Below are 24,517 nucleotides of genomic sequence, written 5' to 3'. Positions count from 1 at the left end.
TGAAGTTGACCTTTTTAAAGCTATTAGAAAGGTCAACCTAGTAAAATATTTCGCTACCAATAAATTCACTTCACAACAGCAGAACCCAGTGTCCAGATGCTCCATAGGGCCCCTAGGGTTCCAAGCACCCATAGGCTTTAATGCGGAGGAGATTGAGTGTCTGCGTATCCTAGCGGACATTCCTGCTCCCCCGGATACTCCTCCTATCACCACAGTCTCCAGCTTCACGGGGGGGAAAAAATCTACCTTTACCCCACAGGTGACACCTGGAGGGCCACTTGACCTATTCCACAAGTCTGTGCTCAGGGATGTCAGAGCACTTAAATACCCACCCGCATCCATGAATGTCACCGAAAGGGAAAATAGAGCCATCCGTTGGCTGAAGTCACGTCAAGACCTGGTAGTACGCAGAGCCGATAAGGGAGGGGCGGCAGTTATAATGTCCAAAGTATATTACAACACTGAAGCCCAACGCCAATTAGGGGACAGGAACACATACATTGTACTTAACAAGGACCCTATGGTAGGCATACAAGATGGGCTCAGGAAGTTGCTCAGCAAGCACACAAGAGAGGGTGCAGTGGACAAGAATCTAGCAGAGAAACTCCTCCCAGATGCCCCTAGACCGCCCAGGTGGTACTTCCTACCCAAGGTCCACAAGTCCTTGGAAGCGCCGCCTGGGCGTCCTATAGTGTCAGCCATCAACTCCGTAACTGAAAGCCTGTCTCAGTTCTTAGACTGGCTCCTAAACCCGATCCTTAAAAATACCCCAACTTTTCTAAAAGATTCTAGTGACTTTCTTAAAGTCCTTGGTGACATTACATGGACGGATGATTGTGCTCTGGCCTCTATTGACGTGGAGAGCCTCTACACCCGCATCCCTCATGATGCGGGTGTGGAGGCTGTCAAGTGGTATGTCACTCAGGGTAACAACCCCACTGCCATGGTCAATTTTATTGGTGAAGCTTTACGTTTTATTCTCACCAACAACGTGTTCCGCTACGAGGACAGTTGGTATCGGCAGGAGATCGGCACTGCCATGGGCACGCCGGTCTCCTGTACGTATGCCAATTTGTTTCTCGCTAAGCTGGAACACGATGTTGTCTTCTCCACTACCAACCCCTATATTAAGTTCATTAAGTCTTATCACCGTTTTGTTGATGACATCTTTATTGTTTGGCAGGGCACAGAGGCACAGTTTTCTGATTTCATTCAATTTCTTAATACACATAATCACGTTAATATGCTTTTTACTTCCAAATTCGGCGGCGATTCCCTTGAATTCTTGGATGTTCAGGTCAATATCCGCAATAATGAGATCCACACCTCGGTGTACAGGAAACCTACCTCTTGCAACTCTCTTCTCCATTTCGGCAGCTCACACCCTGCGCACGTTAAGAAAGCAATTCCTTATGGACAGATGCTGCGCCTGCGCAGGGTGAACTCTACAGATGATTCATTTAATAAACAGGCTGCCGAGATGGAGAGGAGATTTGCTGAAAGAGGATATCCTGACACTCTTGTGAAAGAAGCACGTCACAGAGCCAGTATACAGAGTAGGACCAACCTTCTGTCGCATACAGCTAAACATAAATCCCTGGACAGGAGATTTAATTTTATCTTTCAGAATTCCCCTAATAATGGGGCAATACAGGAGGCCATTAAAAAACATTGGCACCTTTTAGAGTCAGACCCTGACCTCAAGGAAATTGCAGAGAGGAAGCCTTGTGTCTCCTATAGAAAGAATAAAACAATAGCTGACCATCTAAACAATTCCAATTTAAAAATAAAAAATACTGACTGGCTATCTAAGACACTGCCTCAAGGCAACAGAAAATGTGGCCAGTGCAAGTACTGCACCCAATTGTTAAATGTATCTTTCATTCGCTTGGGAGGCCACGAGTGTATGATAAAAGATTTCATTACCTGTAAATCTCCCTTCGTAGTATATGCGATCATTTGCAGCTGTGGGTCATACTACATAGGAAAAACCAAGAGACCTTTATGGGTAAGGTTTAAAGAACATGCTTACTCTGTAAAGACGGGCAAAGGCGTTCCACGCCTTATAGAACATGTAAGAACTGTCCATCACGGCGACACCAGGAACCTAAAATTTCTCGGACTAGAAAGAGTTAATGCCGTACCGGAGGGAGCTGATAAACATCAGACACTTCTGAGAAAAGAGTCCCTCTGGATCTCCAGACTTAACGCAACGGGTCCGCTCGGCCTCAACGAGCGTAACGATTTCAGTGTTTTTGTGTAAATGTCTTTGTTATTTGTTTAACACACATTTTTCTCCTTAATTGATCACGTGCACGGTACCTGTGTATATAGCACACCCTTCACCACATGACGTCATTATCTGGTCGACAAAGGGGGCGTGTCCCCGAAACGGCCGTCCCAGTGCGCGTCCTCACCTCTCCCTCCCTGCCACCAGCGGTGCATGGAATAAACTGAGCTGATACAGACCGGGTGAGTGCTGTCTTCGTCTACCTTACACACAGCGTACTACTCCCTCATCATCTTGCACCCCCGGCGCTTAGCCGTTTTGCATCGCAGTGTATCCTGCCAATTATAATCCGTGGATCCATTAGCATTGGACTATTGTGTAGTGGTGCGGGTCAGCTGTTTCTCCTCCTTGCAATAACTACTATAATACTGCTCCTATATACAGGAATATAACTACTATAATACTGCTCCTATATACAGTAATATAACTACTATAATACTGCTCCTATATACAAGAATATAACTACTATAATACTGCTCCTATATACAGGAATATAACTACTATAATACTGCCCCCTATATACAGGAATATAACTACTATTATACTGCCCCTATATACAAGAATATAACTACTATAATAGTTCTATAATGTACAGTACCATTATTTCTATTACAGATATGTGATGACTATTGTACAATTTGTATAAATTCAGGAAAATGTCAGATGTGATGTTCTTTTCTGCTTTCTCTCTAGGATACAGACGGGTATTAGTTCATAGTCTGATATTCTTGACCTTGATAAGTCAGGGAACGCTGAGCTCTTAGGCCCAGGCACGATGTCTCGCTTGGCCTGTATTTGTTCCCTTTTATTCCATTTTAGTGCCGTGAAATCCAGTCATTCCTCCAGCCTTAAGTTACTCATCGCTCTGCATGCAGCTCTGAAGGCTCCGGGGAAAATCAAGTCAAGATTTGTACATTGCATTTTAATAATTAATCATCAGGCTTTTTTTTTTGCCTAAAGTGTTTGTCTTAAAACAAATCTAGTGGGTTATAATTTAACAAAATTTAGAATTTGACAGACCTTAAAATTTACGGGAATAAAAAAAATGTTTTAAAAAATGTGTTCAGGTTTAAACATTGTGACCATTAGGGTGGGTTCACACTGCGTTTTCAGCATCCGTTTAACGGATCCGTTTTTTTTAACGTCCAGAAAAATAGGGTCAGCAACGTTTTTTGGTCCGTTTTGGTCTGCCAAAAAAAACGGATCCGTTTTTTTTATAATGGAAGTCAATGGAAAAACGGATGCACACAAATGAATCCGTTTTTTGCAATCCGTTTTTTATGCGTTTTTTGCAAAAAAACGGATGCGTTAAACGGATGCTGAAAACGCAGTGTGAACCTAGCCTTAGAAGAATGTTTAGAGAAAAACAGTGGAATGCAGCCTCAGGCCATGTTCACACAATGTATATTTTCGTAAAAGTGCGGCCTTTGTTGCCGATTGCAACAACGGCCTTGATTAATACAAAAAGATACGTTACCTTGCCGTCTATGGAACCCTAGTGGCGCCGCAAACAACTGACATGTCAGTGCACACTATGGAGCGAGTGGCTATGGCCGCACGCTCCATTGTGTGCAGTGGAGAGTTCTCATGCAGGCTCGCACGGATGCGCCCGCATCAGAACTCATCAGTGCTAAAGATCATCTGGCCAGTACTGCAGTACCCGCCGGGATGATCTTTTCTGAGACCAGCCGTTCAGTGACCCGGCCGGGTCGCGGAGCGGCCGGTCTCATACTATGTGTGAACATAGCCTCATACTTCATACACTTAATACTAAACTATTAGAAAACAAAAAAAAAAAAAAATTATTGACCAAAAAGGAAAAATGTAAACCAAACATAACCTGTTTTATTGATTTTTTGGTTTTGATGTTTACTATTAGGGATGGTCCGAAGCGAGTTCGGTTCGGGTTCGTACGAACCCAAACTCTCGGCAATGATTCCCGCTGTCTGGCCGCTCCGTGCAGCGGGCGGATCCAGCAAGAGGACCGCCTGGAAAACTGGGATACAGCCATAGCGGGCAGACAGCGGGAATCTGATGCTGAGCGTTCGGGTTCATACGAACCCGAACCTCGGAGGGTTCGGACCATCCCTATTTACTATACCTTATATGGATGAATGCCAATTACAAATTAAAATTCCAGCCAGTTAGAGATAAACAATTTCTTTTATTTAAAATTACTTTTATTGTAATTTTCCCAAACAAAAAAAACCCAGAATATTTTGGAGGGGTTTATTTGCAGTAAAAGCAGTGACTCCTGTCAAATGGAGGGAATCCCTGCTCCCCTTCATTAAGCATATGTATGTATGGTCGTTTGAGGTCTCTGCTCCTGTATGAATCTAAATTGGCTGTTGATTGTGAATCAAATCCAGCAGCCAATATGAACAACTCCTCAAAATTCTTAAAATTTTTTCACCTCTTTTTACAGGTTTTGCCAACCCTGTTGTAAGGGAGCCCGGGACCTGGAAAGAATAGAGGGATATACAGACAGTGTGAGCCCTGGCGCTAGGCCCCCTAAGACTGTGCCTGCCTACTTGCTGATCTTTTGCTAGGCTGCAAGTGACTACTGGGCATTGGTCCAGTAGTTCTTATGAGATGTCCTGGTCCAGGGTGTGATTGGACCAGCCCTCTGACATCCAGACCACACAGCGCATGGACTGGCAGGGAGGGGAGATAAGTGGTAACCTGTCCATCACTTAGGCTAGCAGAAGAAACCAAATGTAGTGGAACCTGTCAATCACCTCACAGCAAGTGCTGGAATAATGGTGCGTTTACACAGATTTATCTGACAGATTGTTGAAGCCAAAGTCAGGAAGGGATATGAAAAGAGGAGACATCTCAGTGTGTAAAAGTAGGTTTAGGGTCCTACTGGACCAATCGATTTTTAACGATACCATATTACACAGAATAGTCGCTAGCTACGATCGTTTACTCCATCTGATCCCAGCGAACGTTAATTAGTGAACGAATGCGGAATTACAGTGAGCGATTAGCAGACGACTAACAATGATTTTATGGTCAGTTCAAAAGATGCGATCAACGACACACGAACGATTTTCCGATCATTACCTGCATTCAGGCAAAATGATAATCATTTAAATTCGAAAGATGTAACGATTTTTTGATGCGATAATCTTCCCGTGTAGTAGGGCCGTTACACTACAAATTCGACAGGTCTATCACAATGAGAAATGGTTAGACTGCTTTAGTTGTCTTAAAAAATTTGGCCTAAATTCTGGCACTTTGTTTACACCTTTGGGTTTGCCCGGGGCATTACTTTATATGGGAGATTTATCAAACTGGTGTAAAGTGAAACTGGCTCAGTCGCCCCTAGCAACCAATCAGATTCCACCTTTCATTCCTCACAGACTCTTTGGAAAATGAAAGGTGGAATCTGATTGGTTGCTAGGGGCAACTCAGCCAGATAAATCTCCCCTTATAGTTTTACAACACCTTGAGAGCCGCTAGTTTGTCACCTTTGCTCCGTAATATCCTTGTCATCCTCTATAGCTGTGAGTAATAAGAAAAGCCAGAACCCCTGCAGATACAACAGGGAATTTATCAATCGTTTTGAGTAGGTTCAATGAACAACTGTTGCAAATAATGGTCGTTGTTTCAATCTAGTGGCCGTTATTTGCTGTTAAATGACCAATACAAATGGATGTCATTGCAACTTGTGCTTTGCGCAAAAATTGACAGCAGTGTGCTAAAGGTTGATGGATTTATATTTTTTTACACTAGTTTTACACTAGCTATGTTCACACTGTGTAAAATAACGGCCGTTATTTTCAACGGCCGTTATTTTGAGGCCGAAACAGCGGCCGTAGAATTACTATGGTACGGGCTAGTCGTGAAACTACGGCCGTTGTTTAATTTTGATTCCTAGCATGATTATAACCAGGATGAAACAGGTCATTTACTTTAAATACTGCGCCCAGCCCGAGAAACCACTCAGAAAATGTTATACGTTCGTGGCCGCATTGAAATCCACGGCCGTTATTTTAGGTAGTGTGAACATAGCCTTACACAGATTCTCTAATGTTCTATATATTTTTTTTATTAAATCCTTTTTTTTTTGCTATTATTAATAAAATGGGCCTATAGTGACGCTTATAACAGTTTTATTTTTTCACCTACGGGGCTGTATGGGGAGTCATTTTTTCTGCCATGATCTCTAGGTTATTAATACCATATTTTATTAATTATTTTCTAATATATAACGTAACAAAAAATCTGCTATCCTGGCACTTTTTCCCTCTTTTCGTTTACACCGTGCGATGACGATTGTTGTATTTTGATAGATGGGACAATTACGCACACTACGGTATATAATATGTTTATTTATTCATTTATTTTTATATGTTTTATTTATATAATGAGACTGCCTGTGGCAGACTCAATCAGCAGATCGCCGATCATACCGCATAGAGGAAGGTAAGAGACCTCCGGCGGTCCGTGAAAGTGATCAGGACCCCCACAGTTACACTGCGGGGTTCTCAATCGTTAAGTGACAGGAGCTGCTCAGGAGCTGAGCGATCTCAGCGTTTAAGGGGTTAATGACAGGCTGCAGCACGATCCCTGCAGCCTGTCATTAACAATCAATCACGGTGTCATTAGCGGTGAGCTGCTGACTGCAGCCGGTCCCCACCTGCCATGAATTGCGCTCCGCTCTGGAGTGGTCTTCATAGCCCATGACGTACATGTACGTCATGGATCGTCTAGGGGTTTAAGGGGTATTTTCCCCAATGATATATTAAATACTAATATAGTGTTATCACTAATAGTACTGGCTTCGGGGTATATTTGCTTTATTTACCCCTTATAAAAAGTTGTATATATTTTTTTAAATTCTTAATGTTGTCTCCAGCAGTGCCGGCCTTCGGATAGATGGTGCCCTGTGTGGCATTTGCTTTCGGTACTCACATACACACCCAGAGGCAGTACCAGCAGAATCAGCAGGACACAAGACCAGAAAGTATACAGAGAGTGCACTTATATACTGTGTAGGGAGTGCTGGGGCCTCACCAACAAAAACATACTACCCAACAGCTTCGAATACTGCCATATAGTGCACATAATATCCCCTACTAGCACCAAACCAGCACCACAGTGCAGCAATAAGTACTTCTCCACTGGCAATAAACCAGCAGCACAGTGCAGCAATAAGTACTTCTCCACTGGCAATAAACCAGCAGCACAGTGCAGCAATAAGTACTTCTCTATCAGCGATAAACCAGCAGCACAGTGCAGCAATAAGTACTTCTCTACCAGCAATAAACCAGCAGCACAGTGCAGCAATAAATACTTCTCTATCAGCGATAAACCAGCAGCACAGTTCAGCAATAAGTACTTCTCTATCAGCGATAAACCAGCAGCACAGTGCAGCAATAAGTACTTCTTCACTGGCAATAAACCAGCACTACAGTGCAGCAATAAGTACTTCTCCACTGGCAAAGCAGCACTACAGTGCAGCAATAAGTACTTCTCTATCAACAATAAACCAGCAGCAAAGTGCAGCAATAAATACTTCTCTATCAGCGATAAACCAGCAGCACAGTGCAGCAATAAGTGCTTCTCTATCAGCGATAAACCAGCAGCACAGTGCAGCAATAAATACTTCTCTATCAGCAAAAAAACAGCAGCACAGTGCAGCAATAAGTGCTTCTCTATCAGCAATAAACCAGCACAGTGCAGCAATAAATACTTCTCTATCAGCAAAAAAAACAGCACTACGGTTCAGCAATAAATACTTCTATATCAACAATAAACCAGCACAGTGCAGCAATAAATACTTCTATATCAGCAATAAACCAGCAGCACAGTGCAGCAATAAATACTTCTCTATCAGCAAAACACCAGCACTACGGTTCAGCAATAAATACGTCTCTATCAACAATAAACCAGCAGCACATTGCAGCAATAAATACTTCTCCATCAGCAGAAAAAACAGCACTGTGGTGCAGCAATAAGTGCTTCTCTATCAGCAATAAACCAGCACTACAGTGCAGCAATAAATACTTCTCCATCAGCAATAAACCAGCAGCACAGTGCAGCAATAAATACTTCTCTATCAGCAAAAAACCAGCACTACAGTGCAGCGATAAGTACTTCTCCACTGGCAATAAACCAGCACAGCAGTACAGCAATAAATAGTTTTCCATCAGCAATAAACCAGCACAGCAGCACAGCAATAAATAGTTTTCCATCAGCAGTAAACCAGCAGCACAGTGCAGCAATAACTACTTCTCCACTGGCAATAAACCAGCACCACAGTGCAGCAATAAATACTTCTCCCCTTGCAATAAACCAGCAACACAGTGCAGCATACGGCTCCACCTGTAGAAAACTAATCTAACAGTACAGGAATAAATACTTTTCCACTGAAGATAAATCAGACCCACAGTGCAGCAATACTGCTCCACCTGTAGAAAACTAACACCACAGTGCAGCAATAAATCCTGCTCCACTGCAATATATCCTACTCCACCAATAGTAAACCAACACCACAGTGCAGCAATAAATCCTGCTCCACTGCAATATATCCTACTCCACCAATAGTAAACCAACACCACAGTGCAGCAATAAATCCTGCTCCACTGCAGGGGGCTCCTGTCTTGGAATGAAAATCAAACTCTTTGCTCTAAGCCTTTAAAAAAAATCCTTTTTTTTTTTTTTTTTTCCATTTTTTAGAGATTTCCAAAAATAAACCCATTGACTTGTGATGAATGAATTTACGGATGCGGTTAGTTCACATAAGGATCTCTAAACTCTACAGCTAATGAAATACTGTACGACCGTCTAGGAATAAAAGAGGCGGCGTGCTTTATAACACAAGGTATAATAGCTCATTCATGGTCGGATATTAATCTGCCGCATCACAGAAGATCTGAAGACGCGGCGCCCTGAGATGCACGGCTGACATGGAGATGATAATTGGCGACTTTTTGTCCCGGTGTCAGGTGTGATGTCCTTGGGGAGATAAGAAGCCATTAGATCAAGGTCACCGAGATCTGAGACATCCCGGAGTCTGATTGTAATAAAGACATTAACATCCTGTCATCTCTCTATTACATCCCCCCCCCATCACTCTTATTAGTTTTCATATTTCTAATGTTGGATATTTATCCTCCAGTGACGCAGATGGTTTCACCTAAATCAATTTTACTGACAAATAGGAAATAATATATCTGCAAATGGATCAAATTAATTAATCCAGACAAAAAGTTGAATCATTATATAAATATTACATTGCTGATCCTGAGTTACATCCTGTATTATACTCCAGAGCTGCACTCACTATTCTGCTGGTGTGGTCACTGTGTACATACATTACATTACAAATCCTGAGTTACATCCTGTATTATACCCCAGAGCTGCACTCACTATTCTGCTGTTGGGGTCACTGTGTACATACATTACTGATCCTGGGTTACATCCTGTATTATACTCCAGAGCTGCACTCGCTATTCTGCTGATTGGGTATTGTGTACATACATTAGATTACTGATCCTGAGTTACATCCTGTATTATACTCCGGAGCTGCACTCACTATTCTGCTGATTGGGTATTGTGTACATACATTACTGATACTGTACTGATCCTGTATTATACTTCAGAGCTGCACTCACTATTCTGCTGGAGTGGTCACTGTGTACATACATTACATTACTGATCCTGAGTTACATCCTGTATTATACTCCAGAGCTGCACTCACTATTCTGCTGGTGGCGTCACTGTGTACAGTACATACATTAAATTACTGATCCTGTACTGATCCTGAGTTATATCCTGTATTATACTCCGGAGCTTCACTCACTATTCTGCTGGTGGGGTCACTGTGTACATACATTACATTACTGATCCTGAGTTACATCCTGTATTATACTCCAGAGCTGCACTCACTATTCTGCTGGTGAGGTCACTGTGTACATACATTACATTACTGATCCTGAGTTACATCCTGTATTATACTCCAGAGCTGCACTCACTATTCTGCTGGTGAATGTCCGGACACTTTCCTTATGAATTGGTTGTTATATTACATATTTTTATGAGTGACTCTCTGACATTTTAACCCTTTCACTCCTTTCCTCTATAGTACAATCCCCAGTAGCCTCCATTGTTCTCGCTCCAGGACGGACACATTAGGATTCTCAGACAATCAGCGCCGGAAGAACTGAAAGACAAACACGCTGCTGTTCTCTGAGCGCTCTGTGATTCTGCTGAGAAGTTTTCCCATAATCCCCGGCAAACATCACCGTCCCCCAGGAGCCGACACTTCTCTCCTCAATCCATTTACACCTAGAAGAATTACCTGCTCTTAACACAGATAACAGCCGCGGCCGTCAGGTAGGAAACACGAGGGCAGGAGATCGATCACCGGGGGGGACACAGTCCATCACAGTCTCAGCAATGGAAACAGTCTCTATTATATGTGTATGAAAGAGTAGTAGATGCTTGGAGGAAACTTCCAGCTGATGTGGTAGGTAAATCTACAATAACTGAATATAAACCTGCCTGGTATATACATATATCTACCCTAGGGGAATAAGAAGGGAAATAATATAAGAGCCGACTAGACGGAGCAGGGGGGATTCTCCTGCCGACAATCTTCTAGGTTTCTCTGTTTTCCAAATGCCGCAGATCAGAAACAAATATGCTGGAGTTGTCCTCTACTCAGGACTAACAAAAAATTCTTCTATAAAAAAAAATATATTTTTTTTTAAATCCCCCTAATAAAAAATCCAACTATCCTTTAGTTGCCATTTTCCAAACTAATTATTAAGCATAAAACATTAAATAAGAAAATTACCAATTGTTAAAATTGTCGCATCACATAAAAATTCCATGGAAATGAAAGAGGATCAAAAAGTCACAGCGAGAAAACTTACATGGCTGCAGGCAGAAAAAAAGGAGGCCGAGATCAGAACACATTGCAATTGAAAATCGGTTCAAAACGAATTGCAAAAACGTAGTGTGAACCCAGCCTAAGTAAAGTACATGGACGGTGCTGACCTCATTGTATATATGTATCACAGGAAGTGGTATATTCTCTTCAGTCTGACACAGTGCTCTCTGCTGCCACCTCTGTCCATGTCAGGAACTGTCCAGAGCAACAGCAAATCCCCATAGAAAACCTCTCCCGCTCTGGACAGTTCCTGACATGGACAGAGGTGGCAGCAGAGAGCACTGTGTCAGACTGAAGAGAAGACATCACTTCCTGCAGGACATACAGCAGCTGATAAGTACTGGAATACTGGAAATTTTTACAATAGAAGTAGATAATAATAAAAATCGATATAACATTCTGACACCAGTTGATTTGAAAGAACTATTTTGAAAAATATTTTGGCTGGGGTACCCCTTTAATAAATTATACAGACAGTAATTAATAAGTACAACAGTCCTGCTATAGAAGCAGTCTCATATACAGTATATAAGGCAAGGAGTAAAAGGAAAAAATGGCGGCGTTCTTAAAGGGACTAAACTGTTGGATTGCTGTTTAGGTGTGCGGGGGGGGGGGGGGTGAGGGATGTTTGAACGCTCTTTTTTTGTTTAAAGCCGCAGATAACACAGATTCCTGGAGTAAAGAATAACTTCAAAAAAGTGTAAGGCTGGGTTCACACCACGTTTTTGCAATCCGTTTTATTCATCCGTTTTTGTTTTTTTTTTGCAAAAAACGGATGGAAAAAACTGATGCATTTGTGTGCATCTGGTTTTCCATTGACTTCTACTTAAAAAAAAAAAACAGATCAAAACGGATCTGTTCTGATTCTTTTTTTTTTTTTTTTTTTTTATAACGGAAGTCAATTGAAAATCGGATCAAAACAGATTGCAAAAACGTAGTGTGAACCCAGCCTAAGTAAAGTACATGGAGTCTCACCAGACGGTGCTGACCTCATTGTATCTTCCTGCAGTTCTTTAGCCTACGCCTCATCCTCAGTATGTACATGTGTTACATCCAGCGCGCACGTCCCCATCCGCGGAGCCCACCCGCCTCTCCTCGTCTCTCCCCACACATTAATATTCGGCACAGGTCCGGGAAGCAACGTGTTCATGTGGATACACTGAGCACCGACACAATAATGAACCTGTCCATCACCCTCCTGTCCTCACAGCAAGTGGTGGAGGTAGAGGAGCTGAGTTTGTGATTTTCGTACATGCAGTGAGTTATACCAGGGATGGGGAACCTGCCGCAGAACTACAATTCCCATCATGCCTTGCTCCTCCTGAGACTGTGGTGGCCTCTATGCAACTTCTATTGAAGGATCTCGAACTGCCATGAATGTAAGCGTGCACCATGCGTGCCACATAGGACTCTGTACAACACTACGGGGTCATCTGTGGTCTGTACACGGACTGTATGCTGTGGACCAGACCTCGAAACTCCCAGCATCATCCTTCATCATGATGCCGAGGGCTCCAAAACTGTTTAAATTTTCTCATTCGTACCATTCAGTCAATGTGCTTTGGAGCGACAGTATGATGAGTTCCGGTCTTACTGAAGGTGTGAATGCCGCCTATCCCTGCAGTCCATGCATCAGGCTGCTCTGGCCATACACGCGGGCATTTCTCCATCATATCCAACTCTATATGCAGCACTGATGGGGCTCCTCTTCCTGCAGTCTGGAAACATGGCTGTGACCCCATAGACATCAGTTATGGGGCGAGAAAAGCCATAATCACAATAGTTTTGGATTTGTCTCTAGTTACCGTCCATACTGGAGATAAGTGAACTTGCCGAAAGTTCACGCTTGCACAACTTCAAACCATTGGCATTTGAATCCCTCTGCCTGGAGAAGGTGGATACTGCCCAAGGACTGCCTGGGAATCGTGGATACAACCACAGACCATAGGCTCCTGAGCTTCAGGCTGCATCGACCTTCTCCAGGCAGCAGGATTCATAGCAATCAGTCGGGTTCCTGCAAACGTGAACTTTCGGCCAGTTCGCTCTTCTCCAGCCTCTATACGGGAACACTCAGAGTAACTACAAACACAAGGCAGCTGGAAGCTTGGATCAGTTGGGGTCTCTCCACTAAGGCTAAATAATAAGGTTAAAATAATACCAAAATACTAACATTTTTGGGGTAAGAATACAGCTGTATTTTCAGTATAATAACAGGCTCCTTTGAAGTCAACTGGAAATGGTCCGGCAGTGCGCGCGCATTATACAATAACATATATGACTTTGTCCGTCCCAGTAATGAACATGCTCATTATTTACCACTTGCTTTTGCAAAATTCAGCTGTTTTTTTCCCCATCTGTTCACAGACGTTAGTTTAAAATAATGGAGGTTATTTGGCCTCGAAATGACGGCAGTCCAAAAAAAAACGCCAAATGGCCAAAAAGAAGGACAATGTTTGGTCGTGGCCATAGCCTGGGATTTGTCCACTTACTCCACATAGGAGGATAGGCCTTGTAATACGTTCCAGGACTGGTGGCGGCTCTCCTGATCCGTCCCAGGCCAGATGCTCTCTCTGACTGCCGGGATCAGCCCAAGCTCTTACAATCCTACAGCTATGGGAGACAGGTCGGGGTAGAGATGAGCAAACGAAGCAAAGCCACCTGCTCCGCCCTCTGCCGCTCCACCCCGGGAGTCTGGAAAAGCTGGATCCAGTCCTCGGAATCTCCGCCCAGTTTGCCAGGACTGGATCCAGCTACTACTGGGATGTTTTCCTTTGTTTAGACGGGCTTGTCTCTAGTTAGAGGGCATTCCCACATTCCGTAATTACGGTTTCTTCATGGTCAATGTGCTATGGGCCCTATTCCACCGGACGATTATCGTTCAGATTATCGTTAAATCGTTCGAATCTATACGATAATCGTTCAGTTGAAATGCAGTTAACAATTAACGACCAAACGAGAAATCGTTGATCGCTTTATAAGACCTGGACCTATTATTATCGTTGCTCGTTCGCAAAACGTTCGCATTGAATAAGACGTCGTTCGGTCGTTTGCAATAGATACGAACGCAATAGCGAAGGAATAGCGAAGAAAAAACAATCGCAATTACGATCATAAGTAACGATTATCGTTCCATGGAAATGACTGAACGTTTTCGCAATAGCGGTCGTTTGAGATCGTTATTCGTTAGTGATTATGCAAACGATAATCGTCCGGTGGAATAGGGCCCTAAGGAGCAAAGGGCTAATGTCGAAGGGCTAATGCCCCTATTCCACCGGTCGTTAAGAGGAGCAAACCAGTGCTCTCAGAGCTCGTTATCTCCTCGTTCCCCGCTCGCTGCCGCCGCTATTCAGCGCGGCTGCAGCGAGCGGGTGAGTGCGGGAGGGGTGGCGGGGAGCTGCGGGGGGGGCTGCCCGGGTGATCGCTGATCGTCCGGGCAGCCCATAGGATACAGCAGCGTCTGCTGCTGACGCTCTTATTCAACAGAGCGACGGCAGCAGATCGTTGCTGTATCAGTCGCATGTTTAAAAACAAGCGACTGCAACGATCAGCCGACATGAACGATGTCGGCTGATCGTTGCACTCTATTCCACGGGACGATTATCGTTCGTAGCGGCCGATATCGGCCGAATACGAACGACATTCGTTCCGTGGAATAGGACCTTATGTCAGTACAGAAGCGATATTTAAACGGCATCATCATGAGTTCCGGTCTTACTGAAGGTGTGAACGCCGCCTATCTCTGCAGTCCATGCATCAGGCAGCTCTGGCCATACATCTTATCCACCTCTATATCCAGCACTGATGGGACCGCTGGGATATGGGGCTGCGGTCAGGACACATGGCCGTGACCCCGTGGTCATCAGTCACAGGGCAATAATAGAGGCCTTAGGGCAGAAGCCATAGAATACACCGCTCTATAGATGATTAACCCTTGGGCGTGCGGCCGTCTCCATTCTGCTTTCCGGGCACATTCAAGGTTTCTCTTATTTTTTTATAAAATTTATGATGAATTATTTAATAGTAAAGATATAAGAAGACGCAGCTTGTTTACACCAGATCTACATATGTGTCGTCTTCCAGTGCCGCGTCCTCCCGTCTTACACTACGCGGCATGAAATATTTACTATCTGCCTCCCACTCAATCAATAATGCGGGGGGGGGGGGGGGGGGTGATGATGATATAAACACCAATAATTATACAAGGGCTAAGAAAACAATAATTACCCATAATCCCTTCTACAGCCCAGCAATCGCTTCCTATTCATCTCCTTTAACAAGGCCGAGCCGGGAGGAGAAGCTTCCATCGCGTCGTATGTCGGATATAATGAGCAGCTATATACAGGCAGTATATATATATATATATATATATATATATATATATATATATATGTAGTTTTATATACAGCGTACAGATCACTAATAACACGCACTGTAATAGATTCGACCACGCTGCAAATGTATAGCCATAAATACACTTTATATATGTGTATATATATATATATATATATATACACACACACATCATTAAAGAGACAAGGCGTTCTATATGAAAAAAATAACACAAACATTATATATAGCTCATCTCCATCCTGGCACTCGAACTCAATACATCCTATTATGGTCCACAAAGGTCAGAATTCTTTTTTTTTCCTTTATGTACACAAATTGACTGGTGTCAGAAAGTTGTATAGATTTGTAATTTACTTTTATTTAAAAAATCTCTAGTCTTCCAGTACTTATCAGCTGCTGTATGTCCTACAGGAAGTGGTGTATTCTCTCCAGTCTGACACAGTGCTCTCTGCTGCCACCTCTGTCCATGTCAGGAACTGTCCAGAGCAGCAGCAAATCCCCATAGAAAACCTCTCCTGCTCTGGACAGTTCCTGATATGGACAGAGGTGGCAGCAGAGAGCAGTGTGTCAGACTGGAAATAATACACCACTTCCTGCAGGACATACAGCAGCTGATAAGTACTGGAAGACTGGAGATTTTGAAGTAGTAGTAGTAAATTACAAATCTGTATAAATTGCAACAACGGACGTGATTTATACAAAACATGCATTGTGTGAACATGGCCTAATATTGCATGTGATGATAAGGAGGACACAGCCGGGAACAGAACAGGAAGTGTTAAAGGAGTTATCCAGGATTTAAAAAAACATACAAATTTCTTCCCAAAACATCGCCACCCCTGTCTTCAGGTTGTGTGTGGTGTTACAGCTTGGCTCCATTGAGATGCAATACCGCACACAAACTAAGGACAAGAGTGGCGCTCTTTCAGGAAGATAGCAGCTTTGTTTTTGTCATCCTGAATAGCCCCTTTTACTTGGTATTAGGCATAGTGGCCATAGGCACATGGGAAAAAATAACCACAAATTGTTAAAAAATAATCAGTCAAGTCATTTTCCTATGACACGTTCCCTTTAAACCCCTTTAAGAGTCCCCTTCATTGAGTGATCTATGTATACTATGGGTTAATATCAGATGTACGGGGACGGCCGCATGTCCTGCAGGTCCAGTATGCGGATGTCTCGTATCCGCTGGTCACTCCAGCTTGTGGTGACGCCTCTTGGTGGAGCTATTCCACCACAGTCCAGACACTCCGGACGCCACCGCTCTCTTCTATTTATAGAGAAAATATTAAAATACAAGACTCCAGCCAAAGGATACGGAGATGGCCAATCCACAATAACAACATATGATGCGATGACCTCTGAGTCCCGGAATAATGCACAGAAGTTATACTGCGACTCCGGAGTCTCACATCCCAGTGCTGGATATACATTATATAGGGGGTTATCAGAAGAGCTGTCAGATATAAGAAGCAGTGCAGCCGTATACTCCCCAAGCTGCTCCGCAAGCTACATTTCACTATCTAAACTGTTGATCTCACCAATAACTTCGCTCATTCCTTTCTGCGGGGATTATTGATTGCAGGCAAAGACGCGAACTGGGCAATGGTGTCATTCATGGTAATGTGAAGTATCTACAGGGAAGAGCGAGGAAGAAGCAAGCAAGCCCTATAGAGGAAAAAGAGTTATATATTGGGAGATGGCGGAAAAAGAAAATGTATGCAAAATATAACTACTATAACACTGAATCCTATATAGAAGACAATAACTACTATAATACTCCCTCCTATAAACAGGAATAGAAATACTATAATACTGCTCCTATATACAGGAATATAACTACTATAATACTGCTCCCTATATACAAGAATATAACTACTATAATACTGCTCCTATATACAGGAATATAACTACTATAATACTGCTCCCTATATACAAGAATATAACTACTATAATACTGCTCCTATATACAAGAATATAACTACTATAATACTGCTTCTATATACAGGAATATAACTACTATAATACTGCCCCCTATATACAAGAATATAACTACTATAATACTTCCCCTATATACAGGAATATAACTACTATAATACTGCTCCTATATACAGGAATATAACAGCTATAATACTGCTCCTATATACAGGAATATAGCTACTATAATACTGCTCCTATATACAGGAATATAACTACTATAATGCCGCTCCTATATACAGGAATATAACTACTATAATACTGCTCCTATATACAGGAATATAACTACTATAATACTGCTCCTATATACAAGAATATAACTACTATAATACTGCTCCTATATACAGGAATATAACTACTATAATACTGCCCCTTATATACAGGAATATAACTACTATAATACTGCTCCCTATATACAGGAATATAACTACTATAATACTGCTCCTATATACAGCAATATAACTACTATAATACTGCCCCCTATATACAAGAATATAACTACTATAATACTGCTCCTATATACAGGAATATAACTACTATAATACTGCCTCCTATATACAGGGATATACTACTATAATACTGCTCCTATATACAAGAATATAATTACTATAATACTGGTCCTATATACAGGAATATAACTACTATAATACTGCTCCTATATACAGAAATATAACTACTATAATATTGCTCCTATATACAAGGATATAACTACTAGAATACTGCTCTTATATACAAGAATATAACTACTAGAATACTGCTCCTATATACAGGAATATAACTACTATAATACTGCTCCTATATACAAGAATATAACTACTAGAATACGAACTGGAGAGAATGGAACCGCTGCACATCCCATCTATGGCTGATACTCATGCCGCTAGGCCTATATTAAAAATCAACACCAGAGTGTCTGTATATGAATTGATCAAGCCATATTGCCCCGTGTACCACCGCGCAGGTCCTCTGGTCCACACGGGTCCCTACGCTAACTCCACACCGTGTCGGTCAGCGATGGCTTGATCAATTCATACACAAAATTCTGATGTGTTTTATATTTAGCCTAGCGGCACTAGTATCAGCCATAGGTGTGAGGTGCAGCACTCTGTTTCTTCCCTGAACCGCATTTTGTTTCTCTCTTTTCTCCGTGTTTTGCACTCCTCCTGGTGAGACCCACATGACCGCAATTAGCAGGAGACACCTGAGTGCACATGGTTTTAATCCCTCCTGTTTTTTCCCATTCTGTTTGCTGCAGCTATGGTGAGCGCAATACCTTATCCAGACTTGTGCTGCTTGGGGGCGACCTTCTCCGCCGGCGGTGCTGGCCGGGTTCTGGTGTGGTGTTTTTGGGTCTGGTCCTGTGGCATGGGGGTCGCAGGGCCGTCCCATGGCCCCCGTTCCCTGGCTGTGCGCGCCTGCGGGGTTGGTGGCCACTGACTGGCACGGTGTGGACTTAGTGTAGGGACCCATGTGTATCAGATACCGGCACGAGGTACATGGGGCAGTATGGCTTGATCAATTCATACACAAAATTCTGATGTGTTTTATATTTAGCCAAGCGGCACTAGTATCAGCCATAGGTGTGAGGTGCAGCACTCTGTTTCTTCCCTGAACCGCATAACTACTAGAATACTGCTCCTATATACAAGAATATAACTACTATAATACTGCTCCCATATACAGGAATATAACTACTATAATACTGCTCCTATATACAGGAATATAACTACTATAATACTGCTCTAATATACAAGAATATAACTACTATAATACTGCTCCTATATACAGGAATATAAATACTATAATACTGCTCCTATATACAAGAATATAACTACTATAATACTGCTCCTATATACAAGACAATAACTACTATAATACTGCTCCTATATACAGGGATATAACTACTATAATACTGCTACTATATACAAGAATATAACTACTATAATACTGCTCCCTTTATACAGGAATATAACTATTATAATACTGCTCCCTATATACAGGAATATAACTACTATAATACCTATAATACTGCCTCCTATATACAGGGATATAACTACTATAATACTGCTCCTATATACAAGAATATAACTACTATAATACTGCTCCTGTATACAAGAATATAACTACTATAATACTGCTCCTATATACAAGAATATAACTACTATAATACTGCTCCTATATACAGGAATATAACTACTATAATATTGCCCCTATCTACCAAATTGCACATGCATGAGCATAAGGCGCTCTCTTTCTGGGCTATATACCGCCATGGTACTGTAGATGGGTTGGAGGACACAGATAACATTAGGGAGATAGAAGGTGAATTAAATTCCCTGCAGTTATAATTGGATAAACAGCAGAAAACCAGTTTATACATGAGCACAGATTTGCCCGAAGTAAAGTAAAGAAAACAAACTAAATTTGCTAATTGATCTTTTCCAGCCCCGGATAATCCATTAATTCATAGATTAGATTAACACAAATTACAAATAAATTACTGATTTCTTAAACCTTTAGAGTTAAATTTTTAAAGCGAAAACATAAAAACAAAATAATTACAAAATTGTAAATTAAAAAAAAAAAACTAAAGATTCACATTTCTGTGATTTGGACGGACACTGTTGGTTTTGGTTAATAGGTGGATGATACTGGTTACACTTCTGCCCAGTGAGCTGGCGACATGGTCCGTATTACCCAGAAGGAGGCGGGATGGAATGATCAGGCAGGGACACAGTAAAGGGCGCTGTCATGAGTACACTGACCCTATCAGACTTAGGGTACTATTATATCGGACTACTACCGCACGATCATTTTAGTAAACGAAGTTCCAATCTGCTAGATCGCCGCTCGTTTACTGGACCTATTAGACAGCCCTATATTCGGGCAGCAAAGGCTGCATGGACATCGTTAGCTGACAGGCCGCTCAGACACTACAGCCACCGGGACCAGGAAGCTATGGAGCACAGGAGAGAAGACCTGGAGCGGGGAGAGGTGTTTGGCCAATTGTCAGCCATCGGCCGGGCATCGCTATTGCACATAGTTATTTACACACAGCAATGCACAGTCGGCGCCCGACGATTTTAAGTCCAAACGTAAACCATTGATCAGCCAACGATCATTTCGTCGACTGATCGTTGTCGCTATTACAGGGAGCAATAATTGGAGTAAGCCGAATCGGCCGATAATCACTCCGTGTAATAGGGCCCTTAGACTGGGTTTACACTATGTTTTTACAATCCATTTTTGTCAATTCCATTAACTTCACGATAAAAAAAGGGATCAAACCTTTTTTTAACGTACACAAAAACATTGTCAACCACATTTTTGTGTACGTTAAAAAAGCATGCATTCTGAAGTTTTTTTTTTTTAATGGAAGTCAATAAAAAAAACAGATAAAAACAGATGTACAGAAATGCATCAGTTTTTCCATCCTTATTTCTTCATGAAAAAAACATAGGGAGACATTTATTAAGTCCGGCGTTTTTTACGCCGGACTTAAAAATGCCCCCGCATCTCCAGCGCTACCTGGATTTATGTAGAGGCAGTCCGCCTGCGTTTGGCCGAAAACCTACGCCAGCTAAGGACTGGAGTAGGTTTTCGGCGTATCTTTTGGCGGAACGGATGGTGAATCGCGCGGACTCTAAGTCCGCGCCCTCCGTTCCGCCCCCTTCACACCCCCTCCCCGCCCCCCTGGCATACTCGGCGGAAAGTGGCGATTTGCGAATTTTCTATTCGCAAATCGGCAATTTGCGAATAAAATAATGCGCAAATCGGCCGGATGATACATTTCCCCCATAGTGTGCTCCCAGCCTTACTGCCACTGCCATACAGGACCCCGTGTGTGATACAGGCCCAGGGGCACTGCCACTGTTCCTGTTTTCCGGACAGAGTAACTGACACTAGGTAACAACCAATGAAGAAATATTAACAATATCTGCATGGGCGGGGCCTAACTTTCCACACCCCTGAGGAGCAAATCTATCCTGTGATATCTGCCCTATTATCTAAACTGTGTAAACTTTCCCTGTAGGACTCGCGGACAACATGAAAAATACTCCAGAATCTCGTGCCCATAATTCATAATGTCAATCCCACTTCCTAGGAACAGCTCCTCGGGGTACAGGTGTTGGGGAAATTTTTTATTTTTTATTTGGCTAGCACTTTTTATTCTTTGTTGGGGAAAAAAATAAGAGAACCCACTGGTCAGTTTCCCGGCTTTCACTGACTTGGTGGGACACGGGGGATGATAGGTGGGGTCATTACAAGTTGGGGTTATTCCAATTCTCCATTGACCCATGGCTGCACTATACTAAACATATACCCTTGATATGCAGTTGGGTCCAGTCCCAATGGGTTCTACATCTTCCCCGTCTCCAGTGTGACTAGCATGGGGTGTGTTTACTAGATCTCTATGGGCTTCTAAGCCCAATGGGTCCTAGTGCTCCTGGAAACATGTTCTTGGCTACAGGACGACTCTCTTTATTATTTCTACATGATCTGGTCACAGCAGAGGACTCGGCTCTTATCTGTGGAGAGCAGCCCCAGCAATTCATATAAGCTAATAGTCAATAGGTTATTACATAGATAAATAGATAAAGAGCTTACTGTACAATGACGTTGCATGGTGTATAGGCACAAGTGACAGCAGTGGCCCCAAAGTCTCCTCAAATGATGAGTGTTGTAGCCACATTAAGCCCATGTTATGTCAGTCAATCTCTCACAATTCAATGTAAATACCTTGCGGAATAACAATACTGATGGATTGAGACCCTGACCTCTAATCCCAAAGTCAGGACTGTTAAGGGTTACCAAAACAACACAGGGCCCAGGAGTGACTGTCCGGTCCAATGTACGGGGGGATAAAGCTGAACCAACCTACCAACCCTCGAATTAAGCCCTGCCCATTACTGCTGTTCCTTAACTTTTTCCTTTTCATGTTTAGCATGGATATAGTTTTAGTAGAACATAAAGTGTCATATATGACTTTTCAGTGCAATGGACCAAGTTTTATCAGTCCAAAAAAATTGGGGGAAATTTTCTCATCTCTAGCTGTGGCCATTGACCTGTTTTGGGTCATACGGGTGAAAGGTGCTCGATGGTAGACGGGTGGGAATGCAGGCGAATCGGCTAGCAAGAAAGAAGAGGATTCCAGGTCTGGCATTCATGTTCGGCAACGTTCTCCGAACCTGAACACTCAGGTGGATGTATTGGATGCCTCCCTAGGGAGCCCTGGAAAACATGGATACAGTCATAGGCCATAGGCTGCACCCATGTTTTCTAGGCAGCCCTAGGGAGGCATCCAATATCTCCAGCCGCCGGGAGTCAAGCATTCGCATTCCGAGAACATTGCCGGACCCGACACAGTTTGGCAAGTCAGCTCAACACTATGCAGGACCAGTGATGGACCAACCCATATGGGGGTGGCGGGGTCAGCTCTGTGATGGCATCACAAAATAATTACATTTGTTTGACTCCATGATCTTTACTCCGTTCAGACACAAGGACATCTAGTAAGTGTTTTATTAGTGGAGTAGTCATGTTTTTGTGCCTCTGGACGATCCCTTTAAGTAATAAGGGTAGAGAGAACAAGCTTGATATTAATCACACAACACAACTGTGTGCCACTGCCCTTCCATTTGTATTGGTAACAGTAATACCAATATTATGTCTTTATTCTCCATTGTTACTTGGGTTTAAGTAGCTCCGACTGCTCCACATCTCACTAATTCAAGTGTTTGTTCAGTCTTTCTTCCCCGACCCCATTCAGAACACAATGCCACCGGCTGCTTTGCTTTCGGAGAGACGAGCGCCGGTTTATACACAAAAGAGACGAGGAGCTCAGGTTTTATGCTTTTCTTGCCATATTGGTGATGTGCCAAGTTCCCGCAAAGCCTCCGAGGTGACTGGTGAATACATTGGTGAGACCTGAAGTGCTCGAGCTTAAAACGATACAAATTGTAAAACATCATTATATCCTACACCCTGGAACACTTCCCTTTTTTTTTTGTTTCCTTCCAATGCACAATTTGTACGGGTCAGGTGAGACAATGGCCGGCAATAACAATACCACCAGCAGGTCTCCCGAACAAACAGAACCCGGATATGATGGCTGTGTGGAGCTTAGAACATAGAAAAAGATTCAAAATGAGCAGAGTTCAATGGGAGGTTCTGGTTCTGGGGTTTTGGGTTTTCTTGGGAAGGGGAGGGACAACCTCGCTGATGCACAAAACACTAGTAAGGGTAGTTGTCACTTAGCCCCCAGTAGTTACCAAGGGAAAAGTTTGGCAAATTTTACACCTTAAGGCTGGGTTCACACTATGTATATTTGAGGCTGTATTTGTGAGGCTGTATAGCAACCAAAACCAGGAGTGGATTGAAAACACAGAAAGGCTATGTTCACATAATGTTGTAATTGAGTGGATGGCCGTCATTTAATGGCAAATTTTTGCTGTTATTTTAAAACAACGGCTGTTATATTGAAATAATGGCAGTTATTTACCGTTATATGACGGCCATCCACTCAATTTCAACATTGTGTGAACAGAGCCTTTCTGTGTTTTCAATCCACTCCTGGTTTTGGTTGCTATGAGGACCTGAGTTGAGGACCAAATACTGCCTGAAGTATACAGTGTGTGAACCCAGCTCCAAATTGGAGTTGTTCACCATTTTTTTTCCTTTCAAATCAACTGCCACCAGAAAGTGCCAGAAATTTTTAATTAATTTCTATTAAAAAATCTCCAGTCTTTCAGTACTTATCAGCTGCCATGAGTCCTGCAGGAAGTGGTATATTCTTTCCAGTCTGACACAGTGCTCTCTGCTGCCACCTCTGTCCATGTCAGGAACTGTCCAGAGCAGGAGAGGTTTTTTAAGAAGATTTGCTGCTGCTCTGGATCCTTCGGTAGGCCCCAGCCCGACACGAAGGTGCCGCTCTGACTGTCGGGCGTCAGGCCCCCCCGCCAGACACAGTGCTGCCCCTTTAACAATGCTGTCAC

General features: G+C 42.8%; 1 protein-coding gene and 1 long non-coding RNA gene across 2 annotated transcripts in view; one reads left to right on the top strand and one right to left on the bottom strand.

The window, feature by feature from the left end:
• The window catches only part of KCNK9 (potassium two pore domain channel subfamily K member 9), a 144,139-nt gene that overhangs the window by 54,481 nt on the left and 65,141 nt on the right, over positions 1-24,517 (bottom strand). The gene's annotated exons all lie outside the window — the stretch shown is intronic.
• The window catches only part of LOC138784292 (uncharacterized), a 43,297-nt gene continuing 24,490 nt past the window's right edge, over positions 5,711-24,517 (top strand). Inside the window, exons 1-2 of the long non-coding RNA XR_011361804.1 lie at positions 5,711-5,799; positions 10,386-10,636. This is a non-coding gene — a long non-coding RNA (uncharacterized lncRNA). The remainder of the gene's footprint in view (positions 5,800-10,385; positions 10,637-24,517) is intronic.

Source organism: Dendropsophus ebraccatus, chromosome 2 (genome assembly GCF_027789765.1).
Source record: "Dendropsophus ebraccatus isolate aDenEbr1 chromosome 2, aDenEbr1.pat, whole genome shotgun sequence".
Classification (NCBI taxonomy): domain Eukaryota; kingdom Metazoa; phylum Chordata; class Amphibia; order Anura; family Hylidae; genus Dendropsophus; species Dendropsophus ebraccatus.
The sequence above is the reverse complement of the archived record's forward strand: the minus strand, read 5'-3'. Positions and strand labels throughout refer to the sequence as shown.